Here is a 20,421-nt window from a genome sequence, read left to right on the forward strand (position 1 = left end):
GCCAAGATCAGAGGGTTGTGATCAGCACAAAGTACAGCTGGAGCTTGGTCCCTAGTGCTCTGACGCTGGGGTTGATACTAAGGACAATATTTTTTAATCGCCTTCCTCAATGACACAGGTGGTGGGACAGAATGCACACTCAGCAAGTTTGTTGAGATGATGCAAACTGTGAGGAGAAGCTGATATGTCAACGAGTTAGGCCATTCAGAGGGCCTTCCACAGGCCAGAGTAATGGGCTGATAGGAACCTCATTAAATTCAACAGTGGGACATGCAAAGTCCCAAACCCAGGAAGGAATAACCCCAGATAGCAATACACTCTGGTGGCTAACCAGCTTGAAAGCAGGTAAGCAAAAAAGGACCTTGGGTCCTGATGGACACTGAGCTGATCATGAGCGAGGTATGTGCCCTTGCAACACATTGATAACCTGGGTTCCATTAGGATAATCATTGAAAGCAAGTCGAGGGGGGTGATCTTTCCCCTCTGCAAAGCCCTGGTGAGACACATCTGGAGTGCTGGGTCCTAGGTTGGGGTCTCCAGAAAAAGAGAGACAGGGACATACTGGAGTGAGTTCAGCAAAAGACCACAAAGAAGATTAAGGAATGGGGAGTAGGGAAGGCTTGGGGGCATCTTATCAACATGCATAAATACCTGATGGGGCAAGTAAAGAAGACAGAGCCAGAATCTTCTTGACAGGATAAAAGGCTATGGGCACAAGCTGAAATATAGGAAATTTCATTTAACTAATAAAGCACTTCTTATTGTGAGGGTGGTTGAACACTGGAACAGGCTCCCCACAAAGGTTGTGGAGTCTCCGTTCCTGGAAACATTCAAAACCCAACCGGACACAGACCTGAGCAAACTGCTCTGGTTGACCCTGCTCTGAGCAGGGGGTTGGACCAGGTGATCTCCAGAGACACCTTCCTGCCTCAGCCAGTGTCTGATTCTCTATGTTAGGCACTTTGATAAACTTCATGGGAAAACACAATTCAGCTGCATGTTCACCTTTTTCAGCCACCAGAACTATTTCTATTAAATTATCCAGGCTGGAGGAAAAAAAAAAAAAAAAAAAAAAAAAAAGAAATCAAAACCTATTTGGAGTTAGACAAGAGAAAGCTGTAAAATGAAGACAGACTTGGCAAAAAACAAAAAAAAAAAAACAAAATGAAAGTAAACTGAATCGCATACTGGAAGAAATCCAGCAGAGGCCACCAAGCTGCTGAAGGGCTTGAGCCGAGGATGTAGCAGGAGAAGCTGAAGGAACTGGGCCTCTTCAGCCCACAGAAGAGAAGGCTCAGGGGAGACTTTAATGATGTCTACAACTGCCTGACAAGAGGATAGAGAGAAGATGGAGACAGTCTCCTCTTAGTGCTTCACAGTGGAACAACAAAAGGCTATGAGCATAAGTTGGAGCATGGGAAATTCTAATTAGATATAAAGACTTTTATGTATTTGTTTGCTTGTTTGTTTGTTTTACCATGAGAGTAGTCAAACACTGGTACAGGGTGTCCAGACAGGCTGTACCATCTCCTCATGAAGGAATTCAAGACATGACTCTGAGCAATCAGATCTATTTAGATCTGTTTTCAGGAGGGCATTGGCCTAGAGAACTCTAGAGGTTCCTTCCAGCCTCACACTGTGATGCTATGATCACTGTGATTACAGAAAGGCTAAGATATAGGAAACTTTACAAGCATAAGTACATGGAGTACACACAGGAGCTTGTAACTGCTTTTTTTTTTTCTTTATGAAACTTAAAAGAATAAAAAAATACATGTCATAAAAGATATTGAACCTCTCCTCTTTCAAACTGGTTACTGAGAATCATCTCTGCAAAACTGTCAGCAAGAACTTACCTTTGTCATCAAAGACTGATTTGGAATATTTACATAAGTGACACTACACATGACAATTCACACAAATACAATGGTAAGCTTTTAACTTCTGAAGTCATTTGTCATTTATACTTTAGATGGTTACCCTGTAAAGACAGTGGGTTTCTTTCTTGCAGATATTTCTACAGAACCAAGTGTTATCTAGCTCCTGGTGAAGGTTCTTGGATGTACTACAGGATACATCCCTAATATTAAGAGAACCTACACTAATAAAGCAAACCAAACCAAAACAAAAAGGTACTAATGCCAGAGAAGAATCCTGGAAAAATTTAGTAGACATATGTGAGTGTGGTGGTGGTGGCAAGGGGAGAGGCAGAAGATGAAGCTGGTCATTGCACTACAGTTCTGACATTTGTTCTGAGTAATCATACCAATGCCAGCAGCCAAAACCCTGTGCTGGCCACCATCACCAATGGCAGAACCCAGAGGGCAGGGGGATGTGCTGGGTAGAGATTTGAAATCAGCTCAGCTGTTGATGTGCTATGGCTGTGTTCATACATATATGCCAATGCAAAAAATGCCTCCTCCTTTCAGCCTTGGCACTATATAAACAGCGTTTCACACTATATAAACAGACCTTCCTGCCCTGGCAACCAAGAGGGCCACCCATGTCCTGGGTGCATCCAGCACAGCATTGCCAGCCAGGCGAGGGAGGTGCTTGTCCTGCTCTGCTCTGCACCGGTGGGGCCTCATCTGGAGCACTGTGTGCAGTTCTGGGTGACACAGGACAAAAAAGATATTAAGCTACTGAAGAGTGCGCAGAAGAGGGCTACAAAGCTGGTGAAGGGTTTGGAGGAGAAGCCATATGAGGAGCAGCTAAAGTCACTTGGTTTGTTCAGCCTGGAGGAGACTGAGGGGAGACCTCATGGTGGCTACAGCTTCCTCACAACGGGAGGAGGAGGAGCAGGTACTGATCTCTTCTCTCTGGTGATCAGTGACAGAATCTGAGGGAATGGCAGGGAGATGTGCCAGGGGAAGTTTAGGTTGGACATTAGGAAAAGGTTCTTCCCCCAGACGGTGGGGGAGCACTGGAACAAGCTCCCCAGGGAGGTGTCACGGCCCCAAGCCTGACAGTGTTCAAGAAGAGACTGGACAATGCCCTCAGACACATGGTGTGAGCTGTGGGGTTGTCCTGTGCAGGGACAGGAGTTGGATTCGATGGTCCTTGTGGGTGCCTTCCAACTCAGGATATTCTATGACTGTGTGATTCTTCCTTTCTCCCACGAGCACACTAGGGACCCCGCAAAGCTCCCCGCTATGCTGAGGGATAACATACTGGCAGCATGCCTCCTTTGCCCCTTAACCACTTCTACAGTACAGACATACCTTGTAACTCCAGGATTTAGACCTCAAATTGACATCTACCTCTGGCTGGTTATGCTTGTACCTCCTTGCCTCAGACCAGACCTGGGGTTACTGTCTCCATGAGTACCTCAACTGGTTCCAGTTATTTTCAGGTTTGCTTCCACTGGAACTGATGACAGAGCAGTCAGTGACCAGAACCACCCCTTCAGTGTGCTCTGCTATTTGTTCACAAGGGAAAAATATTGGAACACACAGTTCTGAAAATAGATTAATATGCATCCCTATTTTTCCTTGAAGTTCACCATTCCTTGAATCCTCTTCTAGACCCTGTGTCTGTTCCAGGCCCTTTCCCTAGACAAATATTGGCAATGAACACTCTCCCCCAACAAAAGGGATTTTTACTGTTCACTGACCCTTTGTGCTCTAGATGCCAGCTAGATAGAATGCTGTATCTCTTCACATTGGACTCTTGATGCTATATGAACTGTTACTTTGCTGCTACCATCATGCTCTTCTCCAACATATTGAAGGGCCAAAAAACACATGAAAAAAAAAAAAACAACAACCAATTATACAATAAAACATTTTTTTGGTAGAAGTGACCCTAAAATGAAGTTAAACTACAGACTTCCAAAGTAGTTTTCATATTACACTCTTACTGGCATAAATGGAACCAGCACTTCTTGGACTTCTTGCACTCTGCTTGATGATATACAAATGTATTAGAAAATATTTCCCTGCCCTGAAGACTTCATATATTTTTTATCTACCCAAGAAACCTCTAAATCAGTGGTTTAATTCACTGGCTAGTGTTTCAGAGAGTTCCCATGAGCTACAGGAGTTCAGTTAATTTTCTTCAGGGCATGAGTTTTAGGTTACATTTTTTGTTTGAGAGAAATACATTCCAAATGTCATCCATGTGCTTTCTTCTGCCTAGCAATCCCTTGGAGGCATCATCCTGCACATCTTCTACTAGGGAGTTAAGATGGGCATCTTCATTTTTTCCTACTGGGCTTTTCCTCCAAAAGATTAATTTTCAGCCTTCCTTGTTTGCTCTCTGCTGGGCTTGTATTCCCAGGTTACTTCTCTAGGAAATTGCATGTTTCAGGCTATCTTTAACATCTCAGAAGCCTGCTTTGAAAGGGCCAGCTTGTCCTGAAACAGGATCCAAAGATAAATTGGGTAGCCAGAGGCTTCATATACAAGCACCCAAAGGAGAATTTTTATTCTTAAAAATCAACTGAAAGCATCTACTATCTATGGATGTTTAATAATAATTTTAGGATACTTTTGTGAAGTTTTCTCATTTCATTCATTTCACTCTAACCCTCTAATATGGCCCCTTACTCATACTGTTAATTTATACAGTAACAGATGTGAATAAATAACTATAATCACTTACACAACCAATTTTGCCATTGCCTATCTCTGCTATTCTTTCTATTCTCACTTTTGCTCATTCTTTCACTTAGGCATAAATTCAACAAATAATTGAGCCTAAGCAAAGCAGTTTGGAGGCTGAGTGGTCTCTTTTCTGAACCTTGTTCCTTCAGTTTTCCCCTGACTGGTAAACTGGGTACACTGGAGAGACTGGAGAACCAGAGTTCCCCATTAGCATGCTCAGGCCAAAAGGTAGGTGTGAAAAATACCAGTGTCTCTGAAGTCTTCAGAAACACACTGAAACCTAACAGAGACCAACTGAGCCCTTGTGAGACCTACTGAACTGTGAAATAAAAAAGCCTAGAGCACTTTAATGAAACGCTGGAGAAGATCTCAGAAATCCAAGCACTACTTTTCCTTCACTGAATTCCAAACAGATGTGAAACACAGTAAGGAATGATCTGTACTCCTCATGGACATTATTGGGTTTTAGTTGTTCTAACTTCAGTGTATTGAAGCTGTACTATTTTATTCCAAAGTTGTAACCAATTACCACCACCCGAAACCAAAATCTAAATTTGCCTGAAGCAGCTCCTGATTGAAGCAGCAAGAAATATTCTGCTCAGTCCTAAAATGGTGTTTATTCAATGTGGAAAGAATACAAATGCTTCAGCTGTGAAGGTCTAGAGCTCTCCACCGAGCATGTAAAAGCTGAAGCATTCTGAAAATGTGCAACCTGGCCAAATTTTTGTAGTACTACAAAAGGCACCTTCCCTTCTGCCCTGCTACACTAACTGAAGGGCAGAAGACACTTTCTGGAAGAGGTTGCCTGAATATTAGTGGAAGGAAGGTTTTCCTCTAAATTTCTGAATCCTTTTGGAAGAAAGGGAAAGGGAAGAGCAAAGAAAATTGGTAATTTTAACTTTAAAAATTACAGTTTTCCAGAAATTGATTGAAAACTGTATCTTAGAGTGGAAAATGCTAGGCACTATTCATAGACAAAACTTGCCACCCTGAAGGCAAAACCACTGTAAACCTGGACAATACAAAATGAGAGTTCTAAGCAACCACGTACTGAATACTTTAAAACATTAAATACGTTTAGGAATATAAACCTATACAACAGCAAGCCTATGTACAAAGTCCAAGGAATGGCAGTGAGGTCAATGGGAGCTGAAGAGTTTCTACAGCTTTTAGCAGTAAACACATAGTTATAAATGTGTGGAACTGAAAAAGTTGTGTGCTTTACTTTATGTGACTTTTTAAAAAAATAGTTCTTTCAGGTGTATATTGACTTAAAGCATGAAAGATCCAAGCAAAGAAACTAAAATTGCACTTCCTTCATCCAAGCCACCAGCTTCGCACTAATTAACTAATAACAACACAGTAAGACAGCTACCCCTTACCATTCAAGCTGTGGACTTAGTGTTTAAATGGTGACTTGTTTTTGTAGATATGCAGTGTAAAATCCCTAAAGACCTAGATAGGGAAGGCAATAAAAGGCTGTTAGAAAAACATGTGTTTTACTAAGTTTGAGTGGAGGTCTGTTAGGTTTGTATGATTTCTGTTTTGAGATCTAGATGAAGACATCACTGGGAGGCTAATTTAAATAGAGGCCTTCTGAATTTTCAACACTATTGTACCCATAAAAGCTAATATGGCAACATTAAATCATTAAGTCATATGTCAACTGTTGTGTTCACAGCTACTTTCAAATCCTTGGACTGAACTCACCTGACCATATTGTTTAGAAACGAGGCATTTCCACACTGCTTCAAAAACCCTCTTTTTGAGAAGACACCGATAATACTTTTTTGTATATATTTACTTATTTTCTTTCTTGTAGCACAGATAGTTACTAAAGGCTACTAAAGCACGATTAATTTAAATATTAAAATATCCTATATCTACTTGGTCAACACACAAACTCCTCATATTTCTTTTGGTAAACCTACATTTCAAAGTAGATGAGATGTGCTACACCAAAATTAATAGCAGTTATGATAGGTTAGAAAAAAAAGTAACATTCTCCCCAGTGTGTGTGTGGGGGGAATCACCACAACCAACCAACCAACCAAAACCACACAAACAAAAAACAAACTATTTTTAAAAGTGTATGTTGTTTAAGGTCTTGCCTAATCAAATATTGAAAAATTCCCTAACATTACTTTACACTAAGGAGAACAATACTTACATTATCACTTGAAATAATGATTAAGGTTGTCTCCATTACAGATCCTGATTATTAAATCACTTTAGTTACAAGATACATAAATTTGCTACAGTCTTTCTATAACATATCAGAGCATCTCTTTCAACTAATTCATAGACTAAGCTAATGAGTCTTGCGGAATGCAGAGAAATCAGATACCAAAATAAGAAGCTACAATGTAACCATTTTTCTTTGAGTACCTTCAAAACCTAAACTTTGTTTTGGGACACACCTGGCAGGAAAGCTGCCACTAGGGGCATACAAAGGGACAATGAGGAAGAAAAATCAAAAGTGAGAGAAATATTTATAATTCTGATTGAAACATTATATAAACATTATATTATAGAAACATTCTAGAAACTGTTTGACGGGGTTTTTTGAACTTTGGGTATATTTCAAGTAATCTATAAGAGATTTTAAACAACAATCTGGACTTTTAAAATCGCTAAAAACATAAAAGATTATCAAAGCAATAACTGCAGCTTCTAATATTTAAAAATATTCTATCGATTTCTTAAATCTGCATTTTACTTACGATATTCACCAGAAGTTATTCCCCCTAAATAAGAAGTTATGTATAATCAATCATTTAAGCCAAATAAATTGAAGGAGAATTTATCAGAAATAGCATCACTTCCAGTATAGCTATAGTACTTCTTATATAGCTATAGCACTTACAGGTAGCATTTAGTTATAAGAAAAAGGAACACAGACACCCGCACACATGCATAAAATGTCAGAGTCCTTAAGAAGTTGTCATAGCACAATCTCCCCTTATGCATTTTCTCTTGTGGAGTGCAAACACCAGGTATCACCGAGACTGTGGAGCAGAAATATCAGCAAAGATCAACCACTGCAAATCTTTCCACAAGTACTGGAACTGACACAGCTAATTAAACTGGTTCATATAAGAAAACAGGCAAGTCCATAAACAACAGCAGAAAGACAAGTAATTCAAACAGTTAATTCGCATAACAAAAAGCAAGTCCATAAAGTTGTTGCCAATTCAAGGCTGCCCTTAAGCAGGTGGTCTCCTTCAAAAGGAGCATGTGGAGATAGTGAGGGTCATCAGCTCAGCGTTAGACAGAACATGGCATGGATATGAATCAATTATCTGCTCCCAAGGAGAAGCAAGTTAAAAGTTTGTGGAAGGGACAGGAGAGGTCCTCCTATTTCTGCTCAGGTCCCTCTCTATGAATTCCTGACTCCTACCACTCCTGAATATATCAAAAAGAAACCAAGATCCACTGCAAGAAGCCCACAGCAAAGCTTCCAAAGCGAGCTATTAATTTCTCACCTTTATATTATTCCTTGTGAGAATTCAAAATATACCTGCTTAATAAGAGACACATGAATAAAACCCCACTGTCTTGAATTTCATGTCAGTTGTTGAAAGAGTTACTTGACAAGAAGGTGGAGTTTCTTAGTTTATTTGTTCCATTTATAAAATGGTATATATCCTGCACATTTGACTTAAGTATTCACACTGCAAAGATTTATTCTTCCATCCTATCCCAAAGTAAAGTGAAAAGCAATTTCATTTTCACATTGGTTTCAGTACTGGAACTAGCAGGACTCCTGGCATTGCTGCTTATTACAGGCTTTGCCTTTCTTCAAAGACAGCTTTGTTAATGTTATTGAAATAAGAATGACTGGAGTGATTTTCTGAGCAAGCAAAAGTTTAAAATGGTTTCAGGAGAGTTTGAGAGTACTTTCTGGTAGAAGAGTGGGAAGGAATACGGATCAATGAAACAAATGGCTCAGCTGGATGACCTGCAGAGTATTCTACTGAAGGGACAAAGAGACTTAAACAGAATGCAAAAAGGTAAGGTTTGGGTAGAACTGGATTTTGTCAGGATGTTCTCATGTGGAGCTTGGAGAACAGGAACAGGAAGATAGGTGGAGATGTAGGCAGTTCTGCCATACACACAACTTCCAGCTTCATTCTGGTTTATATACCATACTCATTCAGCCCTATGTTCATGAGAAAAAGTGCCTTCCAAAAAAGACCAGCTGCTTTAGTTTTCCACAGCTCTTCCCTGTCAACAGCTAAGCCAGCTGTGAATGCTGTCCAGTACTTCCACAAGGCATAGGAAGGAGCAGAAAGGCAAAATGACACCCCTGTCACTACTGTCCTGGACATCATGTGTTAAGAGCACCAACATGGGTTGCACAAGCGACCCCTGCAATTTAAGTTTTCTATTCAAGTACAGAAAGTGTCGGTATACTGTGAAATATTATATATAATTTTAAAAGATAAAAAAATCAACATATTGCAATTGCTCACAAGCCCATCTCACTGGAGATTTGTTTGTTTTTTTTTTTCCCACAAAATATTTAAATATTATTTTCCAATGCCCTAGCTGGAACTTTAGAAAGCATAATGCAAAAGATTCAAGATAGCTACTGATGCAAAAGAACTGCAAAAAGCTACAAAAATTCTAGTCAGGCATACTAATAGTACACATGAGAAACCATTTTGGGAGGGAAAGGGTGGTTACTGTGTTTCCATGGCTTGTTTGGGCGCATTAGCTCAAATAACTTGGTGAGGGACATGTCTATTTGCAAAATGAAAAAATATAGATGAATAGAAACTTGTTTCAGCATTAACAAAATAAGAGTATTTTAATCAGACACAGCAGTTCCCAAATTGATTCAACTGATCTACAGAAATCAGAAATAGATTTCAGTAAAATTATGACTTGTAGATCATCTCTGTAGAGCATACTCTGAGCCATTCAAAGATACTGTGGTGAAGCTTTAGATTGTTTGTACCTGAACCTTGGACACAGAGAGGTCCTTTGTATTGCCAATGTCTTCATAAGTATGAAGTAAACTGTATTTGTTTTCAAACTAAGATGTTTTCAAAATATTTTGCTTAAGGTAATATAACAAACAGAGAACATGATATGGACCTCAAATACATTTCCCTGAGGCTATTTTATTCCACAGCCATCTAATATATGGACTCCTAAACTCCAAAGCACCTGGAACTGGCTGCCATCACAGAAAACATATTGAGCAGATGGCCTGCAACCTGTTTCAGCCTGCAATCTCCATGGCCCAGAAACATTAATTTCAGGAAAATATGTAGCGAAACCTCATCAAAATGTGTGGTATTTGCAAAGCAGGATCTCATTTTAAAGCCCTCTTGAATCAACATAAGTTTAATTTGCATTTCATTGTGCTACTTGCTATATGTCTAGCACATAACCCAAACCTATATCAGAACATCATATGCATCTCCTGCCAGAGAAAGGAAAACAAAATCACAACACCCAAAAAACCACCACCACCAAACCCCACATACTAAATAAAAATAAGTGCAAAAAAAGATTGGGGCTGCTCTGATCATAAATGAACACTCAGTCCACAGAACCAGACTGGACCTCATCCGAAGTAAAGCCTCTAGAAGTGCCCCCAGGTGTGGATATCAGGTCCTCAGCACAAAATTATTTGCTTTTCAGTTTTGCTTCTATTGAACTCTAATATTTGCTAATGTAAACAAGAACACTGCTGCATTAAATTCTAATTATGATTAACTCTGAAGAACTACATCTAAAGTTTTAAGATCTTGATAAGCTTTTAGCATAGTGCAGCTGTTCTCATAAAGATATAACAAAACTGTAGTGCCAAATCTTTAGTTTGGTTTAGACATACAAAGCAAACACAAGAGGTTCAAATAAATGGACCTATACTACTGTTTACTCAAAGGTTATTTGACCTGAACCGCCACAGGATCCAGTGGTACTTCTTGGTGTGGGCAGTCACCATGTTTCTGACATATTCCACTGCAACACGAGCCACATGAATATGAACAAAAAAACTGGGACCATCAACTATGTAAATGAAACTGTACAGATGTGAAATTTTTGAAACTAATATTCAATGGCCTCCTAGCTCTTTACAAACATGCTTTTAAAAGTGTTTCTTTTCTGCTAGCCAGCATTATAGCTTGAACTTTATATAAGTCATTAGTAAGGATAACTGTACACCAAACATCTGTAACAAACCTAGGATTTCAGCCAGACAGAGAACCACTAAACACACTGACAGGTACCCTGGACTCCCCACTGAGCATCCAACTGACCTGCAAACAGTTCTGGCTGCCAAACTGTGTCCTTTAAACAAATTACACAGTAAAGTAGACTCATTCCACTCCTGCACTCCCCAAATATTTATTCATTCTCCTAAATCCTCATTCTGCATCCAATTGCTCTTTGGCAAGCTGCAGGGCCAAAGACGTCAGGCCTCAGCTGCCTCCGAGAGGCCACATGAGCTGCAGCCGCTTTGTTTTCCTTTTGTCCTGACAAACTCCCTTCTGAGTTTTGGACGGAGTTGTCCCAGCCCATGCCCTTTGTAAATGCATCCACAGCACGGATTTAAGCTCTCCTCTGCAGTAACAAGTAAAGATGCAAGCTGTAGGAATTCCCTCTGTCATGATACCTCTTCTGGAAAGATACTGGGCAGCTCAGGGCTCAGCAGATGTTGCTCCAGAGAAGCAACATCAATGATCAAAGAGGCAGTTCTGAAGAAATGCCACTAGGCACCTGTGTTGCCCACAAAACAGGATGGACAGGAACAACAGACTTGGTGAGAGACCAAGGAGCAAGTTGTGCTAGGATTTATTTAGAAGAAATATATGGCAAAGGAAAAAGCTTTCTGATCCTACAGTGACGTTAAATAACTGTATTGATTTTTATCTCAGTCTCAGTAGCTGTAGCTCCCCTCCCATTTCGGATGATTGGCAGTACATGTTTATTTTCTATTATATTGGACTTGTCAGACAGTTCTCCAAAGATATCAAACTTTTATAGTACACCAGCAAAGCAAAATTTGCTTTCAAGTCTATGGGTGGGCCTAGCTCCTCTACTTTATTGGTGTTATGACAGAATTCAAACACACACAGGCTCAGAAAACAGACCTCAGAACACTTATTCTGTAAAACACTTTTCCTTCATTTTAAAACAGTAACTTTGTGCTAGGACAGATTACTACACAGATCCCTTTAAGCAGTGTGAATTATTCCATAGCAGAAAATCTGCTGCAGAATGGGAACAATACATGGTCAAATGGTGACAAAGCTTTAGGTTGTATGAATAGATATATTAGACTCTTCTATTAAATATTGATTTCACAAATCAAGACACTACACAGACTGTCCTGCAGTACTTTGCTGGTAGGCAGTGTAATATCACCTCTTACTATGATATGTTAAACTGTAGGGAGGAGACCAACGCTCAGTTTTGAAAAGCAAAACTCTTACCCAAGCCCTGGTGTGCTTTACATTATCTTCTGATGCCTCCTTCCAGTTATCTTTCAAATTCGTAGTGATATGTCAAATTCTGACTTTCCAACATGCAGCTAACTTCGTATCTGAGAACACTCAGCAGACTTTTTAGCTGAGCAGTTTGAGCGCTTAGTATTAAACTATACTACCCATGCTTAATTGCTTACTTCACTAAAATCAGACCCAGCCTCTTCGTTACAGAATATTGTGCCAAAATTGGTTCATGTCTCCCCAGCTGTTTTAGCTGCAGAAGTTTTCAAAACGTGGGTCAAAAAAAAAAAAAAAGCTGTCAGCGTATTGTATTTCTCTTCCTTATCTCAGAAACTGAGATGCTATAATCATCTGCTTTCCTCCTTAAACCCAAACCAAACCAACCAAGCAAAACCCAAAAATCTAAAGCAGAAAGTACTGCACCTTCTGAGCTCCACAGAGATTACAACCACCACCCACCCTCCACCATCACCCCCCAATGTATCTAATAGGAAAACTGGAAAACTTGTTAAATTTCATCACATGTATTGTATCTACTCCATTCACAGTAACTGTGTATCATTTAGGAAGTGTGTCAGAGGTGCGTTATCTTAAGTTCCACAGCTAAGTGTATGCCAAAAATTTTAAAGCTACCCCTAACAAAGAGGGGAAAAGGAGTAGCTTTGCTTACTTTGTCACTTACATTGACCTATTTAAAAGGAGCTTTCACAGTAATTTAAAAGTAATCAATCACTTAAGGACAAGCAAATCTTTCTATTTACCGAAGCCAGACAAAGATTGCTTTTCTAATTTCATAAGGACTCATTACCTGCCAGGTGAAAAACAAACCAAAAAGATAAAGCAGAGAAATAATTGAAGTTTTCCATTACTAACCTTAACATATAAACTGAAGAACAGATTTACAACTTTTAAAACTTAGCACTTTAAGTAACGTAAAATACATTTCTACATGCCTCTAAGAAGGCGATGACTTTGTATTGACTAAAGACATTGTTCATATCCCTGTCCTGCTTTGCTCCAATGAGTCATCATTTTAATCATCCAAGTGCTTCTGATGCACTTACACCATAGCACACAGATACCATTTGCTTTTAAACTCAAGAACTGCCACAACAAAGCATTTGACATCAGCCAGCCCTGAAACAGAGTAATTCTACAAGAGGAAGAGACTGTCTGCTGGTCTTGCTCTTCCTAAAATATCTTGTGCTGATCACTGGGTTCCCCCTCTGAGAAGGGTCCAGGCCAGAGCAGGGGAAAGGACATGGGTGGCTTGGCCTCCTGCACTGCAGGGTGGAGAGGTGGAGCCTGTCCCATTCCTGCTCCTTGTGCTGTGGCCAAACAGAGCTGGCACTTGCCATGACCTCTGGCCACCACTGAGGCTGCTGAAGTCGCTTATGGCCTGGCCCATATCGCTGCATGCCTGATGCCGATCGCAAGGCTGAGGGGCATCTTGTCACCTTCCTAAGCCTGGCACCCTCAGAGGGGGTGTAGCACAGTGGTGCAGCAGCTCACACTGGGCTTGGCCCCAGGGGTCTTCTCCTGACGCAACATGACTCGTACCTTAGCCTCAAGAGAGCACTGTCACCTCCCTATCGGCCCTGTCAGTCACCACCTGATGGACACAGAGGAAATTATCTGAACTCTGGATGATGGGCATCCATGCCAGACCGCTCCAGGGCACTGCAGGATGGCCCAGGAGCCTCAAATCTGTACTGTCTGACAGTGTATAACCACGTGCAACAACATGTCCCATTCAGTAGTGGGGGACCCTAAACTTCATCCTGGATGCCAGGTGACCAGAAACAGGGAGCCATTGCCATCTCCACCCCATGACAGCAACCACACTACTCCCTGCCATGGAGGAGACAGATCCCTCTGCCACTACTGGCAGCTCACTGCATGGCCTGGGCATTCAGTAGGACCCAGCATAGCTGTGCTTGACTGCAGACTGACAATCCCTGTAACTTACACCAGACAACTGCTTTAGCAAAACATTTCAAGACAAAACTATAACTAAAAATAAAAGAAGAGGCCTCCTTCATTGCAAGGAAGATGAACAGCTGTTCAAGAATTTCTTAAGAATACCTACTAACTTCCAGTTGGTTCAGCTTTTCACAGGATTCATTTTTATTTTCACATACAGTTTGATATTTGATATCCTACGGAATCAAGTTTGGGGTTGTTGTTTTGTTTGGTTTGGTTGGTTAGTTTTTTGTTTTGGTTTGGGGTTTTTTTGTTGTTTTGTTTGGTTGGTTTGATTTTTTGTATAAAGCTCTTGCTCCACTCATATAGAAAAATTTAAAGATGGAGTATTCCTAAAAAAACAGTCTTACTCATTTACTTAGTACCAGAGAACAGTCATCTACCACCTGAGAAGGGAAACTACACCTTCTGCCCTTGGTGCAAGGTTGTCATGCTGGTAACATTAATCCATTTTAAGAAGACAGGAGCTCCCTCTTCCTCCTCTGTATTCAGGCCATGAAGTAGATTACAAGTTCAAGATCCTTTTTCAGGAAATAATACATTTCTTGATGTACTTTTAAAAAGTGGAAGCATTTGATACGGGCATGACCAGAGGTTATCCCTGGAAAAAGGGTTGGGCTGCTAATAAATATTGCAAACCAGCATGAGATCAGCTCTCCAGAGGAAGCAGGGGAAGAGTACCACCCTGAACAGGGCCCAGCAGCAATGAAATAAATTTAATCCCAAGTTAAATGAGATGAGAGGCATTTTGTAACATACTTGAGATGAATATTTTATTCATCACACAACTGCAGGAAATAATTAACCCTATAGATAAGATTTGGTAGTAATAATAATAATAAACATGATTAGAAACAGCATTATCACCTTGTAATCCCTAAAGTGTATGTTAATCAGATGAAACTAGACTAAATCTAAAAGAAAGAGCATGTACAGCCTCAGCCCATGCAGGGAAAAAAAAAAAATATTCTATCAGAAAGAACAAAAAATTACAGGGGAAGAAACAAGTAAATTAATAGTCCATGGGCAAGGACATAGTATGATATTTAGAAGTTCGATTGTTTCTCCCAGACTCTGCCACTGTGAATCTGTGGGCAAGTCACTTCACTCTGAGAATGAATTTATGTACCTATAAATTAAACAAGAGAGTAGGGTCCTCTTGGCAGAGCAAGAGAATTTATGCTGGGGGCAACAGTTCTTAAAAATACTTGGCACTTGGAGTGGACCTTACTCCACCAAACATGAGTTCCTGATGTGCTGTTGGGGCCGAAGGGAAAAATGCATCCCTGGAGGCTTGCATGGATGAAGCCTGAACAGGACTGGAGAGCTCGGATTAACTGTGTACTTGGCACTCAAGTTGGAAGGCTTTATCGATGTCTGGTGTGTACAATTCGAGAAATGCACTAAAGAGCCTCATAAATAAAAAACTGGAAGAGACTCTTTAATGCAGGTCCATTTATCTTATGAAAATTATGTCTGCCTTGATCACCGTCTAAAAGAGTTTTGACAGGAGAATCTTACAGGTAATAAGCAACACTACAAACAAGCTCCAGCAGATAAGTTCAGATCAGTTATATGATGCATATACCCAAGGAACTTCACCACTGGAACACCTTCCCAATGGTGACAAAAGGTCCTCTGTCCTCAACCCTTTTAAATCAAGACTGGATCTTGTTGTCTGAAAATCATACTTCAAATAGGAATTCATTCAAATTACACACAGAAAGTCAGCATGAATGATCGCACTTCTTTTTTCGTTCTGCTTCCCCAGCTGGGCACCACTGATCATGGCTAGGACAGTGCTCTCCAGCATCTACACAGTCCACCTGTTAAATGATTCTATTGAACCTTATGGGACAAACTTACAAGCTATTAGTTCATGCCAATGATTTATTTTGTGGTTGATTTACTGAGAGGGAGAGGACCATCCAACAAGTGGGATGTGTTGCTTTTAGACACAAGGTTTGTTTTTTAAAAAAAGGCAAAACAATAGGCTAGTTTTGTTGATACATGTTGATCTGTTGGATCACTTCAGTAACACAAAGCAGTCATAAAACCTGTTTAATTGGCATTTTAAGGCAGGTTTATGGCTAGAAGCATTGCCAAAGCATTATAAAGTAGAACTACTGAACCCTTTCTCCATTATCCCAGACACTATAAACAGATATTTACACTGTGATCTGTTTATTGATTAAATTGCCAATTACCATTTTCTGCTCTCTGATTTCTGCTCCTTTTCTCATGTGTTCAGCTACTTTCAGCTAGCAAGCACCAAAGAAATCAGATGACATTTTAAGGTGATCTCTTGCTTTTCCATATATAAATACACATCTATATTGTATGCCTTTACAGAAGCTAAAACTCTGGAATGTACAAACTCAGAGTAAGACTTAAAAGCATTATGATACTATAAAACTAAATTAAATTAAAATACATGGTGGATTTTTAAACTTTACGTTCAACTGGTGACTTGAATTCACGTTAAAGTCACGTTTTATAGATCTTTCTATAACAACTTGGACTATGCACTTTTTTAAAATGAAAATTAAGATTTTTACCTAATCTCATAGCTTCAGGACTTCAAAATCTGAATGCACCATCCAATTTGCCAGTGCTACCCTTATAAATTCCTTGTATTAGAGAGAGCTGTGTTAAAGGTTCCAGCGATTCCTAGTGCTGGTCTTTTAGGATGTTTTTCCCACATGCTGTACACTTGAAGTAGTGTTGATGCAGTAGAACATTTAGCCATTTGCTACAATAAGTAAATCACTTGCAAAAAATTACATTGCTTAATAACTGAAGTATTTAAGATTTAGAAATTTATTACTTTTTGGATTAAAAGGTAAAGAAATCAGAAAGTAAGCAAAACTTATTTGTCCCAAGTTATATTTTTTCTTCCAAGTTCAGAAGCATAGAAAATATTAGCATGCTTAAAAATATACGAGATGAGCAATAGTAGAAATACTTGCTCTCTCAGTATAAATATAGTCCCTTTATAGAATAGTGGATGCTCTATGGATTCTATCAGAGACATCATACACTGAACTAAAATTCATGTTCCTTATGAATACAAAATAAGATATGTTCATAAGTATGATACAGCAAAAGTAGAATCCTGAAAAAAAACTGAAAATACAGCCTCTAATGGATCTTTCCATCAACTACAACTACTGAAAGCACTAAAAGAGGGACCTTACAGGTTTCTCTGAATACATACTAATGAAGTAAGCCTCATCAGTGATAGATTCAGACTTGCAGTTTATGTTCGTCTTTGTTATTTTACCACAATTCACCTTTTAAAAAAAGATCAATTTTCATACAGCAATGGTTCCTTCCTTTTTACAAGTATTTTGGTGGAAGATTGTCTCAGCATTCATTTTAAACGCACACAAAAGCAAATCAAATTTACTTCCTCGCCGTAGAATTTGAAAAACAAAACAAAACAAAATACAACAAAACAACAGATACAGCAGGAATGATTCCATGGATCAGACCTATCCTAACCTCAGTTATATGAATAATTATATAACAAAGAGTAGTGAACAAATATATAATAAAAAGTAGCAGTAGTTTTGCTTTTTTTAAAGTCAGGTATTGTGAAACAATGACTGAAGACATTCTCCTTACAAGAAAGAACCAAAAAAGGTTTAAAAGGTTAAAAAATAACCTCTTCTTGTGAAACTTCTAGATTTCTACCCCATGTTTTCCATCCCATGTTAGCACAACTTATCATCAAAGGTGTTTGTTCTCAGAAATTGTGTGTAGGTCATCATACAAGCATGTGGCACGGTTGCATTTACCATCTGATTCTAATGGGTATGGTACAGCAGGCACCACCTGTTGTCTACACTGTCAAGGAACTGTAAGTATATCTATTTGACCGGATTTGGGGGAAAGGGATCAGAAGATCACATCTGCATTTGAATTAGATAAGCTGAGTTTCTCAATTAGTTCCAATTTTCAATTACATATATAAATCTATATATGGATGTGCACATTTGCAGATATCTCTCTGTACATATATTCAGCTTTATCGTCATCAACAGTACCAGCAGAATACTGTTCAAAGGAGCTGCTTTATAGATGCAATCAGGGATTTCAAACAGAGGCTGTTTTCATCAAAAATTCTTCCTTCATCAAAACCAACTTTTCTATTTATGGAAATGTACTGGTTTTAATTTAAATGCCACTGGTGCACAAAGGCTAGTGTGAGGCTCTAACTGAAAAGATTTTAAGTGTTTCGATCTTATTGCAACAAATATTTTGCCTCCAAAGTTTTTAAATTCAGCATGTTTAATTACCAGGCTTCTGTTATTTCTCCTCTTTACAGACCAATTCTAGCAACACACTTCTAAGAGGGCTAAAATTACCCTCTATATATTCTACTCTCAGGGCTGTGATCTGAATAGAAACTGTGTTACTTGATTCATTGCACAGTACACTTCTGTTGTACATGTTTTTCTCTGTCACCATATGACAGAGGTATTGGCACAGTCCTTTCCAGTTTATCAACATTTGGGATGTCCCAAGTGAACCAAATAAAATCTGCTTTTTGTAAAACTCCAGCAGCACACAGCCTCTAAGCCAAGACTGAGTCATCTTACCATATATGAAGTAATCCAGATAAATGATGAACATTTCTGTGCCTCTCTCAAACAATCTCTTTCTTGAAGATTTTCCTCAAACTACTGACAAAAGCCCTTACATGGCATGACCTGAACAGACTTCAGCATCAATCTCTTCCTGATTCTGACAATTCATGGTTGACTACGAATAAATATAACAACTAAAGTTTCTTTTTCTCAGCTTTCACCCACTAAGTCTTTACAAAATACCCCAATTTTACCTCTGTGGCAAGCTTCCAAGTTCTTGATTTTTCTACCTATGAGTTGAGAACTTCTATCTGTCCCAAAGCCTCTAGTTCTTCCAGGAAATCTATTCCATGGCACTTAGGTATCTATCGCATGGCTTTCCTCTTATTTAGGACACTAGATTCTCAAGAGACTCCTTCATCCCAAACCAGGAGACTTTTAAGAGGGGTTCTGTGCAATGAAATAAGCAGCTTCATCTACCTCCCATCACCCACACTTAAGGGGCACTACATGTTGCTGCTTTACATTTTTCAGTTTTCCATACATGTCAGCTTGAGCTCCTGTGGAACCCAATTTAGGAACAGCTGACCTACTAGTGTTTGATTTTGGTAATGAATCCTGCTCGGAAAGGAAAAATGGGTGAAGCACAAGTAGGACTAAGCCTTCTACAAAGCCAACATGTGCTTCACTTACCCCTCATGCACTTCCAGTCGCTTACTGCATTGTGTAGGAAACTCAGCCCATCATCTTCCTGTGGCCTGCTTCCCTTGGGGGCATTCTCTGTGCCCAGAACAGCCTGGTGGGAAGGCAGCAAGGGGTTCTGGTGAAAGGTTGCCATGAACAGACATGCATTTCCCAATCAGAGAAGAGGAAAAAAGGAACATCAATAAAGTCATTTTGCCTCCCATATTAGCATGTACAGTGCATTTGCATGAGCACCTCCTAAGTCCAAAACTCATTAGTCCTGCTGTGCATGCATTACTGTTTCCTGCACAGATATAACACATGGGAATCCTAAGCATATACCAGCCTCTCTGTTTGACTCAGTGCTCCACCTACCTTTGGCAAGAACCACCTGAAGCATGAGTAGATCTCTGACGCATGGAGGAGGAAGGAAAAGGAGAAGCATTTCCCCTTGCAGCAGGACTCTTCACATTACTAAGCTACTGTAACTATTGCACTAACTGGTACTGAACACCTCTCAGAAAATTGCTGACCTGAATCCATTGACTATACCAACAGTAAGAGTCCAACAGCCCAAGCCAGAACTTTCGGAAGTCAAGAGAAAGCCACATATTGACTGAAAGGCTGTTGGATGAAGTCCTTACCAGTTTATCAGTGCATAAGCATGTGCAGTAAACTGTAACCAAATATATACCCACATCTGGAAGCACTTTAAAAATCTGATTAAAATATAAAAAACATCTGAAACATATGATTTTGCAGGAAGTTCTAACATCGCAACATGCTGCTCAAAGGAAAAGCACACTACTGGTCTGGTCCTTGCTTACTGAACAGACATGACACAGGAAAGCCTTTGCTTGGAAGCAATAATTTGCTATTGCATGTACAGAAGAATCTTCTCCTTCAAAGGATCTCCACAGTTTACCTTCGGAAAATGGTGTTCAGAAATACACAAAAAGGAGTGACAAAAAGACTTTCATATGCCACTTTCACAGTAGCCTTTATGCTGTGCTTTACCAGCTGTAATAATAGAATGTTGTTCTAAGAAAGTCACAGAATCACAGAATGTTAGAAATTGGAAGGGACCTC

Source organism: Patagioenas fasciata, chromosome 1 (assembly GCF_037038585.1).
Source record: "Patagioenas fasciata isolate bPatFas1 chromosome 1, bPatFas1.hap1, whole genome shotgun sequence".
NCBI classification, from domain to species: Eukaryota; Metazoa; Chordata; class Aves; order Columbiformes; family Columbidae; genus Patagioenas; species Patagioenas fasciata.